Source organism: Cricetulus griseus, chromosome 10 (genome assembly GCF_003668045.3).
Source record: "Cricetulus griseus strain 17A/GY chromosome 10, alternate assembly CriGri-PICRH-1.0, whole genome shotgun sequence".
Classification (NCBI taxonomy): domain Eukaryota; kingdom Metazoa; phylum Chordata; class Mammalia; order Rodentia; family Cricetidae; genus Cricetulus; species Cricetulus griseus.
In genome coordinates, this window is record NC_048603.1 from 4,003,143 (window position 1) to 4,023,103 (window position 19,961).

At 40.9% G+C, this 19,961-nt stretch overlaps 1 non-coding gene across 1 annotated transcript; it reads right to left on the reverse strand.

The window, feature by feature from the left end:
• Positions 1–5,858: 5,858 nt before the first annotated feature.
• Positions 5,859–5,961, reverse strand: LOC113834291. Its single transcript, XR_003488012.1, has one exon. It is a non-coding gene; the product is annotated as a U6 spliceosomal RNA (small nuclear RNA).
• Positions 5,962–19,961: the final 14,000 nt, after the last annotated feature.

Sequence of the window (19,961 nt, forward strand, 5' to 3'; positions counted from 1 at the left end):
AATGCTCTGTGTTCTATTTACAGTAGTGTTTAAAACACCAGAATAAATCATGTCTCATTAGCTTTTAGAGCCAAGTTATCAAAAGAGAAAACATGAGCGCTTTCATGTTTTCCTTTACCTATCTGTGGATAAGCCTAAGAAAAGATAAGGTTTACTTTCCCATCTCATGGGCTACTTGATTTACGTGAAAATCCAATGTTCTTTCTTCACAGTTATGCAAGAATGCAGTCACAACAGCACACAGCCAGCTTGTCAGCTCTCCTTTCTTTGCCCTAAATGCATATTCCCTTGAAATCTAGTCTCAACTATTACTCTCTTCCGCAGTGAAGAGAAACTGAGAATCATAAAAAAAACAGTGAGGGAAATTCTTACCTGGGCTTATTTGAAACGTGACAGGGCAAAATGCAGTTGCCCTATCTTAAAACTCTCAATGTTTCTATTTGCTCACTTAAAACATTAAAAGTGTCGGAGTGGGGGTGTTTTGTCTGTTTGTATATGTCTGTGGACCACATGCAGGTCTGGCCTTGTGAGGGCTGGAAGAAGGTGTCAATGTTTGGGATGTGAGTTACAGATGGTCGTGAGCTGCCATGTACATGTCGGTGCTGGGAATCTCGGTCTTTGGGAAGAGCAGTCAGTGCTCTTGTCTGATGAGTATTTGTTGACACTGAATTCAAAAGCCATCTCATGAGAGTTGCAGATAGTAGTCTTCATGGATTGATCCCCACTCTGTTGGCTACAGAAATTTGAAGCATTAGCTTTGGTAACAGTTGTGGATCCACAATCTGATTGCTGAATGGCAAGAGAAATGCTGTAGATAAAGCAGCAGAGGTGACATTTTGTGTGTCTTGCATGTCTATTATGTACATTTTAGCTGAATTCTATGGCATTCATAAACTTCCCCAAGTGGAACTGCCCACCAATAAAACACCTCTAAAGTGCTGTATCCTTCACAATGGTAAGGAAGAATCAGTTAGTGGGTCTTTATTTTCCTAAAGGATGACTGGATTGCTCTATCACTATCACTCAGTGTTTATTGATTACATAATCAATACAGTGCAACACCAATAATGGTGCTTCTTAACTTTTAGGGAATGCAGAGTTACTTCAGGCTGGAGGACAAGATGGAGCACTAGCATCAAAACTGATTTAAGGCGGAGAAACAAATATTTACACGCACTGTATAGTTCAGCTAGCCAAATCATGTTTTTCCAGACTCTGTGGTGTAAAAGGATCTCTGGGTAGTTTTTATGCCTTTTTCTTGCTACAGCATCTATCTAGAACCTGATCTACCACTGCTCCAAACTGTCGCTCCCTGGTCCTGGATGATTGTAGCCGGCCTCTGGGTTCATGCACTTGGCTCTTTTACTGAATTCTCAAAAGAGCAGTCAGAGTGCAAATCAGATTAGAGCACCCTTCCACTCAACACATTCCAAAGGTTTTTCCGTCTCTCTCAAGTGGTGTCTTAAAACCCCAGCATGGTTCTTAGTACCCTGACCCTTGTGGTCAGCTCGACTCCTTACACAGAGAATAGCCACACTCTGTATGGCGGCTTCCCCTGCTCCCCTCTTTGGTGACATTAAATTTGTCTTATCTTTCCTTTGGGAGCAGCATCACTTACTTATGTGATGGTGGTATTCCATAGCTATATTGCAGAGTAGGGCAAATGGGGACTATATCAGACAATCCATGTCTATGATCTGTAGAGAGAGCACCCGTTTACTTCCATTCTTCAAGATTTTTAATGGCAGAATATCTACAATTTCAACACCCTCTTCTTAGTGTACTTTTGCCCCTTCCTGGTTTTCCCTTCAGCATTTATGACTGTTTATTTTGATATGTGTTCTTCCTGTTGATTTCTTGTCCCACTAATATGTGAACTATTTGAGAGTGGGGAATGTTTTGTTTTCTTATATAGTGTTTTATTTTCATTCCCCGAAGCATTCATAAGAACTCAGAACAGTTCTTTACACATTGTTAGCCATTCAAAAAAAAAACCCTTTGTTAAGTGTATGAGTAAATTAATATTATTAAAAATTTATACAATATCTGATGACATGTGTTGACTTTGGATTTACTAAAACTGTTGAAAAACGACAGAACAATTGATTGTTTCTAAATTGCCTAGTTTTCTAGGCTCTGGAATAGTCATGTCCCCACAAGGAGCTAATAATTGGAAGCTAGGTAATGCAGATGTTAACGCCTGCATAGAGATTTGAGCATAAGTTTTGCTTTTTCTGGGAAGAGGCATTTTTCATTTTTTCCCTTAACTATTTGTCAGTGAAACAAACAAAATTGAGGTTGGGTCTTCAATAATAAAAGAAAGAAACATTTAAACCTAAAATCTTTCCATAACTGACTGACATACACTATGAAGCTGTGGACATGGCCTTAGCAACCTAGATTTCTACATCAATGCCATGCCACCTTAGTTAAGCAATGTAAGAAGGGAGACACCTTTGCTCTATGTCTAAAATCCATATATGAGTGAGTACATACCCTGTTTGTCTTTTTGTGACTGGGTTACCTCACTCAGAATGGTTTCTTCTAATTCCATCCATTTGCCTGTGAATTTCAAGATTCCATTGATTGTCCCCCCCACCCCCCCCCGCTGAGTAGTACTCCACTGTGTAAATGTACCACATTTTCTCTATCCATTCTTCAGTTGAGGGGCATCTAAATTGCTTCCAGGTTCTGGCTATTACAAATAATGCTGCTATGAACATTGTTGAACAGATTTCTTTGTTGTATGAATGTGCTTCTTTTGGGTATATGCCTAAGAATGGTATTGCTGGATCTTGTGGTAGACTGATTCCCATTTTCCTGAGGAATCACCATACTGATTTCCAAAGAGGCCGTACGAGTTGGCGCTCCCACCAGCAGTGGAGGAGTATTCCTCTTTCTCCACATCCTCTCCAGCTTAAACTGTCATTGGTGTTTCTGATTTTAGCCATTCTGACAGGACTAAGATAGTATCTTAGAGTTGTTTTGATTTGCATTTCCCTGGTGGCTAAGGATATTGAACACTTTCTTATGTGTCTTTCAGTCATTTTAGATTCCTCCATTGAGAATTGTCTATTTAGCTCTGTACCCCACTTTTTAATTGGATCATTTGGTGTTTTGGAGACTAGCCCTTTGAGTTCTTTGTAAATTTTGGAGATCAGCCCTCTGTCTGATCACACTGCCAGAGAACTTAGGAAACAAGGAGGACTCTAAGAGAGACATACATGGTCCCCCCAGAGAAGGGGAAAGGGACAAGATCTCCTGAGCAAATTGGGAGCATGGGGGAGGGGAGAGGGAGTAGGAGAATGAGAAGGGGAAAAGAGGAGGGGTGAGGAGGACATGAGGGAGCAGGAAGTTTGAGTTGGGGGAAGAATAGAGGAGAGCAAGATAAGAGATACCATAATACAGGGAGCCATTATAGGTTTAAAGAGAAATCAGGCCCTAGGGAAATGTCTGTAGATCTACAATGATGACACCAACCAACAATCTAAGCAACAGATAAGAGGGTACCTTAAATGTCTTCCCCTGATAATGAGATTGATGACTGATTTATATGCCATCATATAGCCTTCATCCAGCAGCTGGTGGAAATGGAAGCAGACACCCAAAGCTAAACACTGAACCAAATTGGAAACCAGTTGCAGAGAAGGACGAGTAATGAGCAAAGGGGTCCAGACTAGGCTGGTGAAATCCACAGAAACAGCTGACCTGAACAGGGGGGACTCTTGGTTCCCAGACTGATAGCTGGGAAACCAGCATGGGACTGATCCAGACTCCCTGAATGTGGATGTCAGTGAGGAGACCTTGGAAATCTATGGGGCCTTTTGTAGTAGATCAGTACTTGTCCGTAGCATAGGAATAGACTTTGGGAGCCCATTCCACATAGAGGATACTCTCTGAGCCTAGACACAAGGGGGTGGACCTAGGCCCTATCCAAAAGAATAGGACAGACTCCGAAGACCCCCTATGGAAGGTCTACCCTCCCTGCGGAGCAGAAAGGGTATGGGATGGGAAGGGTATCAGGTGGGGGAGGCAGAGGAGGAGGGGGGCAGAGGGAACTGGGATTGACGTGTAAAATAATGTCGTTTCTAATTTAAATAAAAAATGGAGAGAAAAAAAAGAAGGGAGACACCTAATTGGCAATATCATTCTTCTCTTTTCAATCTGCATAGGCTTTTAGTGTAACCCAGAGAAATACACAAGTTCAAAAGGCATAAAACTTATGAATAAAACAAGGTAGCTTGTAAATAAACTATAAAATAGCATAAGTAAAAATTTCCAAATGAATCTGTTTGTATTGATGGTGACTCATTGATGTTGAAATGAATGGATGAACACTAAATTTCATCTGATGTCACTCCATGCTAGAGTTTGGAGTCTGTATTTTAATTCGTCTGTATTTAATTCATTTCATTGAATGGCACCGTTCTCCTGTTTGTTTCGTGAGAAAATGCTCAAAATTGTTCTGGATGTTCCTGTGATGCCATGGAGGTAGTAAGTCCTCATCGTTAACCACTCCCATGCCCACTCTGCCCCCACCCAGGAAAAAAATTAAAAACTTAACACACATCATCAAACTATTTCCCTGTGGTTCCCTGCAGGGTAAACACTGCCTTCTGAAGCAGATGGGCAATTGCCAGGGTAATCGCAGGAACTGCTATCCTTTCTCTCATCCATGGACTATGCCTTTGATACTCCTTATGGCAGAAAATTGCTACAGGTTCAAACAGTGCCCCATGTATCATGCAGAAGTAGAGTAATTGAGACTGTCAGTCAGCCTGTCCTGTCCCATCCCTGGCCTTTGTATGGGAAAATTGTTCTATTTTCATATACAGTTAATGTCCAAGAACAGAGGACAAGGGAAGACCATGGCAAGATCTTACAACCTCATCAAAATGAAAATCATAACAATATGTAAGACGTAGAACCAATAACAAAACTAAGGCTCTCAAAGCAAACAGTGTCTGTTTTCACCACTGGGCATCCCCTGGCACAAATCAGAATTATTTCCATTAGCAAAATAAATAAAATAAAAAAAGGAAAAGAGAAAAGATTAACTTGGATTTTTAATTTAAAAATTACAGTTTCCCATGTTAGTGCTCTTTTGTGTTGGAGCCTGTCTTTGGAATATTTTTATCTACTTACAGTCAAAAACGCATGAAGGTGCTATGCCATACATACCATATATATATTAAGGCTAAACATTCTCATGTTGGAAGGTCAGAATTAAAGAGATGCAAACTGGAGTTCAAGTTCAGCCTTGGCTGCGCCCAGGGTTATCCCATTTTTAGAACGTTTGAATGTGGAATCCACATTTGATAGTTAAATTAAGAATTAAATATAGAAAACATTATCTAGAACCTTATAGATATTAAGTAATGGGGATCTATAATTACCATTGATAAATTATGCAAGCACCATAATTAAAAGTAAAACATTTAAAATGATGAATTTACGAGTTCAAATAGGAGAGGAAAATATAAACTAAAGTGTTAAAAGTAGTTTCATTAAATGATCAATGAGTCTTAAAGTTTCCAATGTTGAACTTAACTTCTAATAAAGTGGCTGTTTCATACTAAAAGTTCATTTGAGCTTACCAATATGCCCATCTATAAAAGATAAATTCAAATCATGTTTTTGATATTGAATTATTACATCATAAATATTTTATATGAAAGTTTAAGTGTATATGTTAAATAATTTTCATTAATATTTTAAATCCTTGTGATTATGAAGGAAAATGTAACTCATTAAATAATATGTAACTAGCATCATTTTAAGAAATAATGTGATAAGTTGTTTGTAAACTTTTCCTTTTGGGAGAGAAAATTTGTGGTAGCTTGTTTTTTATTTTATTTTAAAATATGGAACACTTCACAAATTTGCATGTCATCCTTGCACAGGGACCATGGCAATCTTCTCTGTATTGTTCCAATTTGGATATATGTGCTATCAAAGCAAGTCTGCTTGTTATTTTTTAGAGAGGTTTTTTTTTATTTATTTCTTTGTGTGTGTGTGTGTGTGTGTGTGTGTGTGTGTGTGTGTGTGTGTGTGTGTAAAACATGGAAGTTCAGAAGAGGGTGATGGCTGCCCTAGAGCTGGAATTACAGGTGTTTGTGTGCTATCTGACTGGGGACATGGGAACCAAACCCAAGGCCACTGCAGGAGCAACAAGTGCTCTTAACCATCAAGCCTTTTCGTCAACATCAGAAAAGATTTTAGATTTACTTGATATGAATATGTGTTTGCCTGAGCGAGTGTTTATTTACATGTTAGAGCAGGACCACCAGGGTCTAAGGGAGGGAGTAAGATCCCCTAAGGTTGAAGTCATAAGTGGTTATGACTTGTCCTGTGGGTACTGGGAACCAGGGTCCTCTACAAGATCAGCAAGGGCTCTTAGTAGCTGAGTCTTCTCTCTATCCTGCACACTCTCGTCATTTTTTTTTAAATCACAAAATGATGAATGTGTCTTCACCCTCCCTGGGGAGCAGAAAGGGGATGAAATAAGGGATTGGGGGGGCAGGGGAGGAGAGGAGAGAGAGGGACCTGGGATTGACATGTAAAACAAGCTTGTTTCTAATTTAAATTTAAAAAAAAAAGAAAAAGAAAAAAGGAAAATCCATTAAAAATAGAAGTGCAAATGTTTAAGGGGAACTTTAAGTGAACCATTCTTCCAAGTCCAGTCTGTCCCCTCATCTCAGTATCTCATTACTACAAATAATGGTCATCATTTCATTGATGACATCCACACAGCTGGAGAAACTTGACACAGGGTTTAAAGTCACTTCATTTTCTGCATCTAAAAATCAGGCTTAATCCTTTTTGTAGTTGTTGTTTTGCAATGAAAATCTTTTCACTGCATGTATGTGTGTTCTTAAGTAGATAGTTATCCCAGGGAAACCTTGTCCCTGAGTTCTGTTGGCTGTCACTTGTAATTTTTTCCAACTAAGGTCTCCTCTTAAACCTCGGGAGCCTGATTTTGGCTTGTCTCTGAGGAAATGAAGAGAAAAGGAAAGGATAGAAGGAAGAAAGAATGGGAAGACAATGAGAGAAGAAATAGGGAAGACAGAGAGCTAGGATGGAGTCTTCCCCTAGCCTCGGTCTTGGTGATGGTCTCATGCATTGTGGGTAGAAGAGTCAGTCACCCAGGGCGAAGCCTCAGCCTGAAGATGAAGAGGAAATTTGCCAACAAAGAAAACCGAGGGCTTTCAATCACCCGCATGGAGGAAAGGACAGCCTGGCCTTCCTCAGACGCCAGTCTCCACTCATTCCTGAATAAGAAGTGGTGGGATTCTTTCAAACAATTCCCCCTTCCAAGCGACTCTCCTGTCTCTGAAGTTTTCAGCAGATGAAGAAAGCTTGTTTGCCAAAGTTTTGACTTTTGCACGATGCTAAGACACTGCGTCAGCATTCTTCCTCCATTCCCCAGAAGGCCCTAGTTTTCTCATTAAACTCACAGAAGGGGGTTGTGTTTTGCCTTCACCACCCTATTTATCAAATCTTTCTTTGGGCAGGAAATCTCCATGTCCCTAGTCACCTTGGGTCTTCTCCAGGATGGAAAGAGCCTTGCTAACACCCTCCCTCGGACGTTCCTATTTCGTTCACGCTGTGACATCAGGGCCTAGGGTTGTCCTTTATCTGTCAGGCCTCACACTACAACACGCTGCAGTCATTAAGGTGGTCACTTGCTAGCTCTCTCACTGATGAACACACAGAGAGGGAAGATGACAGGCTCTGTGACAAATGAAGGTAGAACAGAGGAGAAAGAGCCAGCTCCCCTGACTATCCGGGCCTAAGTGTTCCTGTGTCAACACAGCCCACAGAGCAAGGTAATTCTACCACTTGACGATCTGCTGGAGTTGGCATCTGCTGGAAGACAGGAGACGGCATTTATTTTGGGGACAAGTTGTCTATTCTCAGATTGCCATTTTCCCGGCTTCACTCTCTCTGTTAAATATTCTACAGTATATTATCACTTCATTTTTGCTTTAGTTATTTCCTCTGACAGTGGTGTGGGGCAGTCTGGACTCAGAGTCACTTCCTCTCTCCAACTCAATCTGTCTAAATGTCAAAAAGGGAAGGGGAAAAAAAAGTAGAACTCTTTAAAATCCCAGCAATCTGGCATTTCTGAGGAAATATTTGATAGGTGTTGCATTTCTGAAGCTCCACTTTTGTGTGTGTGGGGGGGGTAGGGGTGGGAGGAGGGTAAGGGGACAGTTGGGATTGAAAATACTGTTATATTCATGCTTAGCTCTTTCCAAACTGATTCTGTGTTCGTACTAGCCCCAGACACAAAAGCAGAAACTGTGTTGATATAAATATTTGGTTTATTTATTTATTGGGGTTGTTTTATTTGGGCTGACTTTCCCGACCTTTCTGCACAGATCTGAGATACCTGATAATGAATTCGGGCAAGAGCTGGCTCTAGATTTTGATGAAACAAACACAAATGAGAAATTATGTCCCTCTCCTTCTCTCTCTCCTCTCTTTTCCCTTCCCTTCCCTTTCCTTCCCTTCCCTTCCCCCACGCCATCTCCTCTCCTGTTCTGACTTCTCTCTAGGGACCTCATCTCTTCTGTTCCCCTTTCCCATCTCTCTCCATGTTGAAACATTGTCAAGTCTGTTGATTTAAAAGCCAATTTCAGAAAAGGCCTTATTGAAGGTTTTGAGACTTGCCTTTTGGGATAAATGCTGGCACTGAGTGTTTTCAGGCTATTTCAGACCATCCTAATTATAGGCTATCAGGAATAGAATTAGAGATGGCGTAACTAGGTCAACAGATTCCAGTGATGGCACATGGCTTTGTGGGGAGGTATATGGGATGGATGGAGCATGTCACCTAACAGTTCTTCCATTTAGCAACAGCCACGATGCTCCTGTTCATCCAATACTGATGAACAACTAACTCCTGGGCCCCTGAAACAGGATGTGCGTATGGTACCCCCAGATTCCATAATTATCAGAAGTCAGGGTAGTCTGTCAGCTGTCTATTTGTTTCGGAATAGAAAAAAAAAATAGTTGGAACAATAAAGGAACAAGCATGAGCAGTGGAGAAGAAGAAGGGACAGGTCGTGGGACATACTACTGATTGAGAGCTCTTGAAATTTGTCAGGCACCAAGCTAAGTGCCCAATGTTCTCCTTATTCACCAGCACAGCTGGGGGAGGTGTCCACTCCCCAAGATTACAACATCAATAAACAACAGTGCCAAGATTTTTCCCCCCTCAAGTGTTGTTTTATTACTAAAGCCCACATATTCTCTGTACTCTGAACTAGGATGGCAAATCTTTTTGTATTTTTCTTGGGGGATTTGTCTGTTTTCCAAAACTTGGAGCAGATTGTCAACCTTCAAAATAACTGCCCACTCATCTGGCTAGAGTGCATGAAAGACAAAAAGAAAATGAATTCTGAATTGAGAAAAGCATCATCAATTTCGTTCTCTGTATCCCATGGATAAACACATGTTGCCAAAAATGGGGTGGCAGTCTAATATTCTAATACACATTTCAATTTAATTTATAATTTGAAGAAAATAAAAATAATTTGGAGATATTTTACATTTAAAGACACTGTGACCCTCCCAAAGTTGTTTTCTTTTTCTATCCAGTAAAGAAAAAAAAAAGAGAGAGTAATATGAAGATCTCAGCCACAATTCTACATTGTGTCCAAATATTACCTCAGATCTAAGAGACTGATTTATATTTTCCTACATAAGTGATACACACACACACACACACACACACACACACACACACACACACACACACACACACACACACACACACACACTTCTGTTTTCAATGGGGAGTATAAGCATGTCTTTTACTTATTTCTTCATGTATGTGTTTGTATACATGTGTGTCCGGACAGAAATCAACATCAGGTAAGTGCCTCTATCACCCCCATCTTAGTTTTGGAGTCAGGGTCTCTCCCTGAACCCGGAGCTCACCAATTTAGCTAGGCTGGGTGGTCAGCAAGCTTCCCACACCCTCCTGTCTTCACCTCCCCAGCACTAGGAACGCAAGCGCACGTGGGCGGCGACCAGCTGTACCGGGGATCCGAACTCTGCCCCTCACGCATGCGTAGCAAGCATTTGACTGACAGCCTTCTTTTTAGTCCTTGCACCTGATTTTTCAGGAAGGTATCTTCATACGTACTTTTAAATCAATGACATTTTCAGAATAAACATCCCTTCAATTTGGTAGTTTTTAATTAAGCACCCACAATTCCTTATTGATTTCTACTGTGGGTTATTTTCCAGGAGAACTGCCGCAGTTCAGCAGGGGGTTTGAAGAAGCTGATTTGTCCAGGTTTTCCAGACTCTTGCTTCTGTGCAAGTGCTATCTCAATGCAACAGGCACAACACTTCTCTCCCCAGATTCATGGAGTCCAGTTTGAATATTTTTCCCCCACTTGGTTCTCCTATATGCTTTATTCTGCTAGGAATAGAATGATCATATAGGGCCTCCCGACTACGTTTTCACAGTGGTGGTGATAAGTGATGTAGAAAGGTCTCCGTACACTTCCACACCACACACCCAAGAAAGATGAGACAAGGGCTGCAGAGATGGCTCAGAGGTTAAGAGCACTGGCTGCTCTTCCAGAGGTCCTGAGTTCAATTCCAAGAAACCACATGGTGACTCACAACCATCCGTTATGAGATCTGGTGCCTTCTTCTGGTGTGCAGATATACATGGTAGCAGAATGTTATATGTATAATAAATTTAAAAAATCATTAAAACAAAACAAAAAACATTAAATAAAAAAGAAAGACGAGACAAAACTAGAGCAGATAAGACACAACCTGATAACAAGCACCTTCAAGGAATGGGAGACAAGTGGACGACTTGGATTACCTCCTTTCTTTCATTATGACTAAAGGTGTTCCCTTTGACCACTCTTGAGGGTAACTTCCAATATCATATAAATCTGTTGTTGGTTTTGTTTTTTTGTTTTTTTTTTGTTTTGTTTTGTTTTGTTTTTTTTGCAATTCAAAGAGAAACAATACCTGGAGGAGCCAAAGGTCCTGGGACTTCTGACAAAATCATTTCAGAAGCAAAATGATAGTTAGCTATAGAGCTCAATGACCTTTGTAAAGACTGAGCAAGCAGGAAAAGGTGACTAGAGAACCCTAGTGTGGTGAGTTATGGATCATCTCAGCAGATGTCGAGTCGCAGCAATAGAAATACATTGGTCGCACGCATAGTTGTCTATATAATTTTAGCCATAGCTCATACATGACTGTATGAACAGTATGTAAGTGTGTGCATTACACACGCAATGTGCAAGTGCTAAGTGCAAGTGACTCTACTGATGAATGCAATTGTGAATGGCTTTTTACAGAATATGCATATTGGTTGAAGATGCGTGGTCCTACGTAAAATGTCATGAGAAGAAAGCATTTTCCAAAAGTCGCCAGCAGGAACAATAAATTTGCTTTATACAGCTATCATCAGAGATCATACACTCTCCACTAGTATTCCATCCATTCAGCTAAAATGTCTTTTGTGATTCCCTATTTCGATCTCTGTCTCGTGGGCCAGAGGTGAGGAAACCCTAGTATTTCCATTGGAATCCTTTATTTTTCAGTGTTCAAGTTTATATGATGGAGTCATATGAATAGAAACTTATGTGCCTGGTATAATGGCCTTTTGATAGGTATCATTTCCAGGTATTTATTCCCATCACTTTCCAAATTCTCTAGAAAAGGTTACCTGCTTTCATTAAGTAACCTTCAGCAAAGTGAAGAAACACAACAAGCTCAGATTAATGGAAGATGGTTTCTTTCAGGGGAGAGACGAACTTTAAAGTACTTGCCAACGGGTGAAATTTTTGGTGTATCGGGAGTTCAGATGTCTTCGCCATAATTCTTATGTGGGAGAGGAATTAGAGGCCAAAGTATACTTTTTAACAATATGTTTTATATTTGTTTAGTGTGTGTCTCAGTGTCTGTGTGTGTGTGTGTGTGTGTGTGTCTGTGTCTCTGTGTGTGCCTGTATGCATGTGTGTGTGTGTGCGCATGTGTGTGTCTGTGTCTCTGTGTGTCTGTGTGTGCCTGTGTACATGTGTGTGTATGTGTGTGTGTGAGCACACATGTGCACATGCCTGGGGTATATGTTTGCTTCTGTGTCACACCACATGTATGGATAAGAACACAACTGTGGTGATCTTCCACCATACAGATTACAAAATCAAACTCAGGTTATTATTCTTGAGGGTCCATAAAAGTGTTTTTTTTTTTTTATGATGCATACTGAGAATGGACTACAGTGATCAGTCACAATGATCTTTGGAGAACTTGGTATCCTATTGGGTTGCTCCTGATGTCAAATCATCTCACAACCTTTCTTCTGGGATTTATACCTGAAGTCGACTGAAGCTTCACCCTTCTCCTAAGTTAGCCAGAATCTGTGGCCTCCCATTATGTGTGTGCTAGCGATGGAAAACTTCTACCTATCCTTTTACAAAACTTGTACTCTAATGAACAGAAAGAACTCAAACAGTAAGAAGGACTAGGAGCGAGAGCTGCTGGGAAAGAATCAAACCCATGGAGATCGGAGTGAAAGATCCGAAGGTGAGCCTTGGGAAGGCGAATCAAAAAGCCGATGTCATGTCAGGAGGCAGTGGCCTGCACCTGAGGGAAAACAGGGAAACATCACGTAATTTATTCACGCTGGACTGTGGGGTACACATCTGAGGAAAGTAGCAGCTGATCCTACATAGGAGACAAGGTTCAGCTCCATTGCTTGAAGTATTGTCTCGTTAGACTTCCATCCCTGGTGCTGTGAGGTCCTACTGAAAATGTTTAAAATAAGGGTACACCACACTTGTATTTCTTTTCTCTTCCTTTAGTCGAAAACAAGTCACCATAAGGAATTGGAGACAATTGTTTGGGAGTGAGCCCAGTGCCTTGTGTGGAGACATATTTATCTTCCCAACCACTGTACAGAGAAGACACCAAAGCCGTGAAACTCCACATATTGTCTTCATGCTTTTAGATTTATTGTTAGACACTTTGCCTATGAATTGCACATATAGAGCTGTGGAGGAATTCATATTCATTTACTCTACTCTCTGCTTAGATTCTGTCTCAGCATCTCTGACCATTTATTATTAGCTTGTTTGAGGAAACTCACAGCGGATGAATTTTTTTCAGTGCTGTGTGACTCAGAAAAAAAAAAAATCACCCTTCAGGTTGCTTGAGTCTATCCCAAGGCAAAGAACATTTCCATGAAAATAAACGTAATAAACTTAAGATTATTTCCTAGTGAGATTTATTGTTTTGTTAAAAGAGTACACAAAATGACTCATCTTTATTTCTTTTCCTGTTATTGGAAGAGATTGTGGGATGTATCTTATTTAAACAGCACCAGGAATGACATTTCCATTTTGGGCACTGGCCTCTTATTCCTTTACTAGGACATATTGACGTTCTTTCCTACTACTGTGACAGTCTAAGCAAATATTGTTGCCCATATAAATCAATATTTAACCTTTAGGTGTGTGTGTGTGTGTGTGTGTGCGCGCGCGCGCGCGCTCATGTGTATGTGAGTGTGTGTGTGTGTGTGTGTGTGTGTGTGTGTTGTGTGGAGGCCAGAGGTCAAATGTGTTGGGTGACTTCCTCTGTCAATCTCAGATGACTTATTTGATCTCATCTCTAATGGAATCTGAGCCTTACCATTGAGGAAGACTAGTTAGTCAATCATTGTGTGGGATCCTTCAGTCTCCCCCATCCAGCTCTGTGGTATGGCACATCCTTCCACCCTTGACTTTTACATGGATGTGGAGATTTGAACTCAGGTCCTCATATTGACTCAACAAACACTTGAATGACTGTGATGGTTTGATGGAGAAATGTCTCTTACGGGCTCCCGTATTTGAGAATTTGGTATCCATTTGGTGGAGCTGATTGGGGGAGATTATGGAGGTTATGGAGACTTACAAAACTGCAGCCTTGCTGAAGGAAGTACATCATTGGGGGCAGGACTTATAGCATTGCCCAACATCCTGCTCTCTCTCTGTCTCTCTGTCTCTATGTCTCTGTGTGTGTGTGTGTGTGTGTCTGTCTGTCTGTCTCTCTCTCTCTGTCTTTGTCTCTGTCTCTCTGTCTCTCTCTCTCTCAGTAAGCAGTGACTGAGTACAGGCTGTGTGTTAGAAACCCTTCAAAATACTCAGAACGAAAAACAGGAGAGGGTGACAGAGCTCCACAGTCACATTCACTAGCCTTTAACCTGTCACCTCCTCTTTGGTCAAGATGGCAGCATTTGTCACTGGCGGTTTCTTTTGTCCCGCCGGGTCCCACCACTTCAGACCCAAATGAACACACGGATGCTATATTGATTATTAAATTGTTGCCTGATGGCTGGGGCTTCTTATTGGCTAGCTCTGTCTTAATGATTAACCAATTTCTGTAAATCTATGTATTTCCACATGGTCTTGGCTTACGGGAGAATACCTGGCACTCACTATCCTCCTGGTCCCTCCATGGTGTCTCTTCATGGCACCTCTCTGTCTACCTTTCCCAGAATTCTCTCATCTCCTAGCCCCACCTATCTTCCTGCCTCTACCAGCTATTGCCCAAACAGTGTTTTATTCATTAAACCAATAAGAGAAACATATATACAGAAGGACATTCCCCATCAAGCATCCTTCTCATTCTCCATTCATGCTATCAATCTGTCTCTGATACACTTAGTCTTCACAACTTGTGAACTTCTCTTTCTCTAAATTTTGGGCTGTGTTATTTATTCAAGGTCCCCTTTCAAATATCACTGCCACCATAAGCCTCACTCCAATTTTTTTTGTTGGAATTTCTCTTAACTGAACTCGTCTTTCATTCCTGTTTCATGTCTGTTCTTTTGACACTAGTTAGACTGTACACTAGTTCAACAGAGACTGAGGGCACACCCTTTGTCATTTCTCACATGGCACCAAGCTTGCAGTAATTACTCAGTTAATCTTTCCATATCCCCATTAGCAGTAGGCAGAGAAAGCAACAGGGATTTGTAGCAATCTGACTCAGCCCAGAATACTGAGAACTGTCTACGTTGCCAAGTAGAGACCCTTGTCCAATATTGTGAACCACAGACTATCAACAAACTAATGTCTCCTCAATACAATAAGATAATTTTTAACACATTAAAACATACAACAAACAATAACAGTAGCCTCAGTAGGATACAGGGCATATCTCTAACTGTAATACCCCTGACCTGGTCAAAACCTATCAAAATCACCTTCATGTAAAGATTAAAAATAGTCATGTATAACTGTTGGAATTGATTCAGGCTAGGCAAGACTTAAAGTTATGAATATTTAAGTTGCATTATTTAATTAAAAATCCTCTTGGAAACCTTGGTGTAATGCTACTGTTTTAAATTATGCAAATTTTTCTGGAAGACCTACTACTTAGATGTCTACTAAGATAAAGGTCCTTACATCAAGACTCCAGCTCAGCAGATGCTGGATGGGCACCCACTATGCCTAAGTCACACACAAGACTGCTTGGAGCCTGGAACAAATAGTTTTCTGTATTGTGTAAATGCTATGGCTTCAATGCCCCCAAATAATGACCCATATCTTGTAAGACATTGCACGTGAACAGAAAGTATCAGGGAATTTTGCATGATTTTCTAGGACAGAGGAACCTTCCACATGTATTGCCACAAAACAAATCACAAATGTAGCAGAGGATTTGCAATATTCAAATCGCAGGAAACAGCTAATAACGAAATTGTTGGTCTTGATCTAGATATGAGCATTTTTCGTTCGCTCTCTCCTTAAACATATTGAAGTTTTTAAAGTGAATGATTACTCACTCGTAGATGGTTTCCTTAGCTGGCAAAGGATCAAAGTTTCCAGGTAGGTCATGGAGGATAGTTCTCAGATTTTCTGATAGTGCTATCAACTGAAATCACAGTTCTCAGTACAGAATCAAACATCAATCCAGTTCCCTGCCAGGGCTGTCTTTCAGAGAACAGGAGAGACAAGAATCACATACCTCAGCCTTAGGTTAAAGTGAGACCACACTCACCTCCAGGAATCTCTGTGCAGGATATGAGAAGGCTGGCAGATAAGCCCTTCCCTTCCTTGGCAGCAGAGTGCTGATCACCCTTGAGATTTGCTGTGTTAAACAGCCAATACTTTCCACATTCATTGCACTATCACAAAGGCTGTGCAGGCTGTCTAGGCATGTGTGTGTGTGTGTGTGTGTATGTGTGTGTGTGTGTGTGTGTGTGTGTGTACGCATGCGCTCATGCGCATGCGTACACACACGCATGTGCGTTTGCGTGCAGAACGTTGAACACAAAACATTTTCTTTTAGGTTCTAGATGGTTAGGAGGTACGAATGAATCTAAGCAATTCTAAAAGTGACCAGAAATAACAAGTCCTTCTGTCCTTCTGTCCTACCATTTTTTTTTAATTCCAGAAAAAGGTAATACATTCCTTTTTGTGTGACTGCAAAGCTGCGGTGATGCTTGAGAAGCCATCTGAGATGTTTTGAAATTTGCCTTCTTTTCTTCGGTGACCTTCCCACACTCTCTTGAGAAGATTTTGAAATAAGGAAGTCAACAGGCTCTGAGGTCCCACTGTTTCCTATTGCTATTTCCAGTAATAGCTCTCAGGGATACTTTGTCACCAAGATCCACAGAATTGAATGCGATTGCAGAAAAAGGTACTCTGAGGAGAAAAATGAATTCCTTATGTTAAGAGGGGGAAAACTTGTGGGGGGCCTTCGGAAAGAGGCTGTAGACAATGCTTAGCTTTTCTGTACGTATTACAAAGGCATGGCTGAACTGACAGATGCTTAGAAGATTGATGTAATTTTTTGAAAATAATAGAGGTGAATTTTCCAATTTATTATGGCTTTCATGCATTTTCCTTTCAAACTCCTGAATATAATGCTTACCCAAAACTTACATCAGCCATTCATTTTGATGTGCTTTGTCAGTAAAAATTCATAAAGCAATAGGAACTGATATAAAGACTACTTCTATTGTAGATTTTTCTCTCTCTCTCTCTCTTTCTTCCAAGAAATAGAAGTTTGGCTGAAGTCTTTGGCAAAAAAAAAAAAAAAAAAAAAAAGTACTGAGCTATCCATGGATCTCCTGTCAAAATGGAAATAGAGATGTCATTTAGGATTTTCATACTTGGGGACCTAATTAATCCAGAAAAGACTTTTGGGAATCTGGACAATTACCTTTTATAGCGTAGCCCATATTTTAGTTCATAGTATATATCTGAGGTACTGGGCTTTACCTTGCTGCCATTTCCAATCTTGTAAAAAAAAAAAAAAAGCGAGAACAAATTCAGTAGACTTGCATCTTGCACAATAGTTAAGTTAGAAATGCAGCTGGTGAATCAACTGTGAATAAACTGTCACTTAAAAACTCTTTAATGCCTTATGAAATAAAAGAATGTATATACTATTCATAAAACTTTTATATAAGTATGTGAATACATTACTTATATAGTAAAGTGTAATATGTAATGATAAACATACTTTGTAGATTATATTGTGGGAATATGTACATGGCATAGAGTTATTTTATTTTATGCACCTGGGAGTTTTGCCTGCATGCATGTATGCATATCAATCACTCAAATTCCTGGTACATGAGGAGGCCAGAAAAGGTCATTGGCTCCCTTGGAACCGGGGTTATGAACAGTTGTTGGAAACCATCATGTTGGTGCTGGGAATTACACCCAGGTTGCTCAGAAGAGCAACTAGTGTTCTTTACTCCCAGGTGTCTTTTCAGTCCCAATTTTTGCTTGTTTATTTCTCTTTTCAATATTACTGCTTTCTGTCCCCATGAATTCCACTGTTTTACAACCCCATTAGTACTGAAGTCATTTCTCCTTTTGTGCTTGACTTAGTTCACTGAGCATGGTGCCACTGAGATATGTCCACACATGCCAGTGCTCCCTGGCTTTTGGAGACTGTGCTTTGCATTTATGGCATTTATTGTCTGTCCATTGGATTCGTCTAGAAATACTTGAGTTGCTTCTTCTGTTTGGGCATGGTAAATCGCACTGCTTGCTATGAGCCAGGTATACCTAACTGGGTTTCTATGTTGAACTGTTTGAGTTACACAACGGGAGTGTAATTGTTGGGGAATATGATAATTGTATCTTTGCTTTGAGGACTGCCCCCATGTATTTTATGTCATTTACCCCTCTTCACATTTGCATTTGAGGTACACAAGAATCCAATTTCTCCACACTCTTATAAACACCTCTTGTCTCCTTTCCCTTTTTCCCACTAAAACCATTACAGTGGCTCCGAACTTCCTTGTTGTTTACATTTTCACAGTGACTAGCAGCGCTAAGCATCTTTTCATGTTCTTCTTGTACACTTGAACGATTGCCTTGGAGAAATGGCCTTTTCGAATCCTTTACCCAATTTTTACTGAAGTCGTTTCGTATTGTTGAAATATAGAGACTGGATACGTCTTTAACTATGCACTACACACTTCAGTAAGTCTTCTGGGAAATTCTGGATCGCGCTAACATGTGCTGTAAAGATCTATCATCAAACAGTCAATGCCTGGGCAACGTGGTGGGCGTTATCTGTCGCGGGGGTCATGGGATGGGAGAAAGAAGTATTGAAGTCGAAGAGTCAGGCCGAAACCACTGGATTGCTCATTACAGCAAATTTTGCCAGTTGTCATGTTATTTTTGATGAGCAGGTTACAAATTTAGGAAGTGAGTGACTCATTTTTCCATTCCTGATGGTGGTGTTACAAAAAAGAATTGTGTGCACTCCTCTGTTTACCGGCAGCCAGCACCCAAACATAACAGGTCAGCTTGATGAGTTTGCTCCAAAGTTGTCAAGCAGGGCCGACTTCCCCGTTGCTAGGCTGGGCTGTGCAGAAACAGTCTCGGGATTTTCTTCACAGAGTAGGTCACTGTGACCTCAAGTGTTCTGGCTCCACCTCTGCAATCCCTCCTCTAGCTATGGAAGTTCTGCCAAATTCTCTCAACTATAAAACCTACAGCCCATTGCCCTTTCGAGGCTGTTTCCAATGCTTCTCTCTGCAGCTACGGTTGCTGGGTCCCACTCACCCCCATCCGGCCCCGACTTGTCCGCTAACAAGTTTCTTCTACTCACCCGGTGCATCCTTTCGTCATGACAGCGGTATACCCACCCCTGGAGCAGTGTCTTTGCTTCCTGCCATCATCCATCCTGAGCACGTGTCCAAAGTCGGAGAACCTGTTGCAACAGGCACTGTTAGTAGCTTGGCTGTGCTCCAGGAACCGGTTGTAAGGCCTCCTTGCTGTTGAAGATTAAATGAGGCCTGGGGATGATGCCCATGCAATTGTTTAGAAAGCTGTGGGGGAGCCTCTGTAGTCGGTCTAGGTTCTACCATCATTACAGGGGTTGGACAGACTTGCCTTTCAAGTCTGGGCGGATGCACATTTGCAGAGGTGCCCTAAGGAGTTTTTGCTTTAAAGACACGCGGGGCAAATCCCCTTCTGAAGACTCCAAGTGGTTGTTTATTTTGCCAACACTGTGAACCCTGGTACACAGACAATCTTTATTATTATTTTTTTTTTTAGCCTCATGGAAGCCATGCAAGTTGGCTCTTAGTCCTATCATATTCTGGAAACTTTCTGTACCATGCATTCTGCTCTCTTAATTTAACACGTAGGCACAGTTTTCGCGCATTTAGCAAGCACCCGGCCCTGGGCTGAGGGACAGGAGGAACATCACAGAGATGCATGGCATTGTGTTCTTTGGAGTCATACATACTTTGATGGCAACCAAGCTTTGCAAGTCACTAATGAAACCCAGGGCAATGGGTCTCATTAGTAATCACTTACCTCATTTGTAAAATAGCGAGAGTCATAGTATACACAGTACATACAGCAAGGCAAAGGCTATCTGATATAGATGTATGCAAATTCCTTAGCACAATGCCCAAGCACAGAGTAAAACTTTAATAAACATTTCAAATTGTA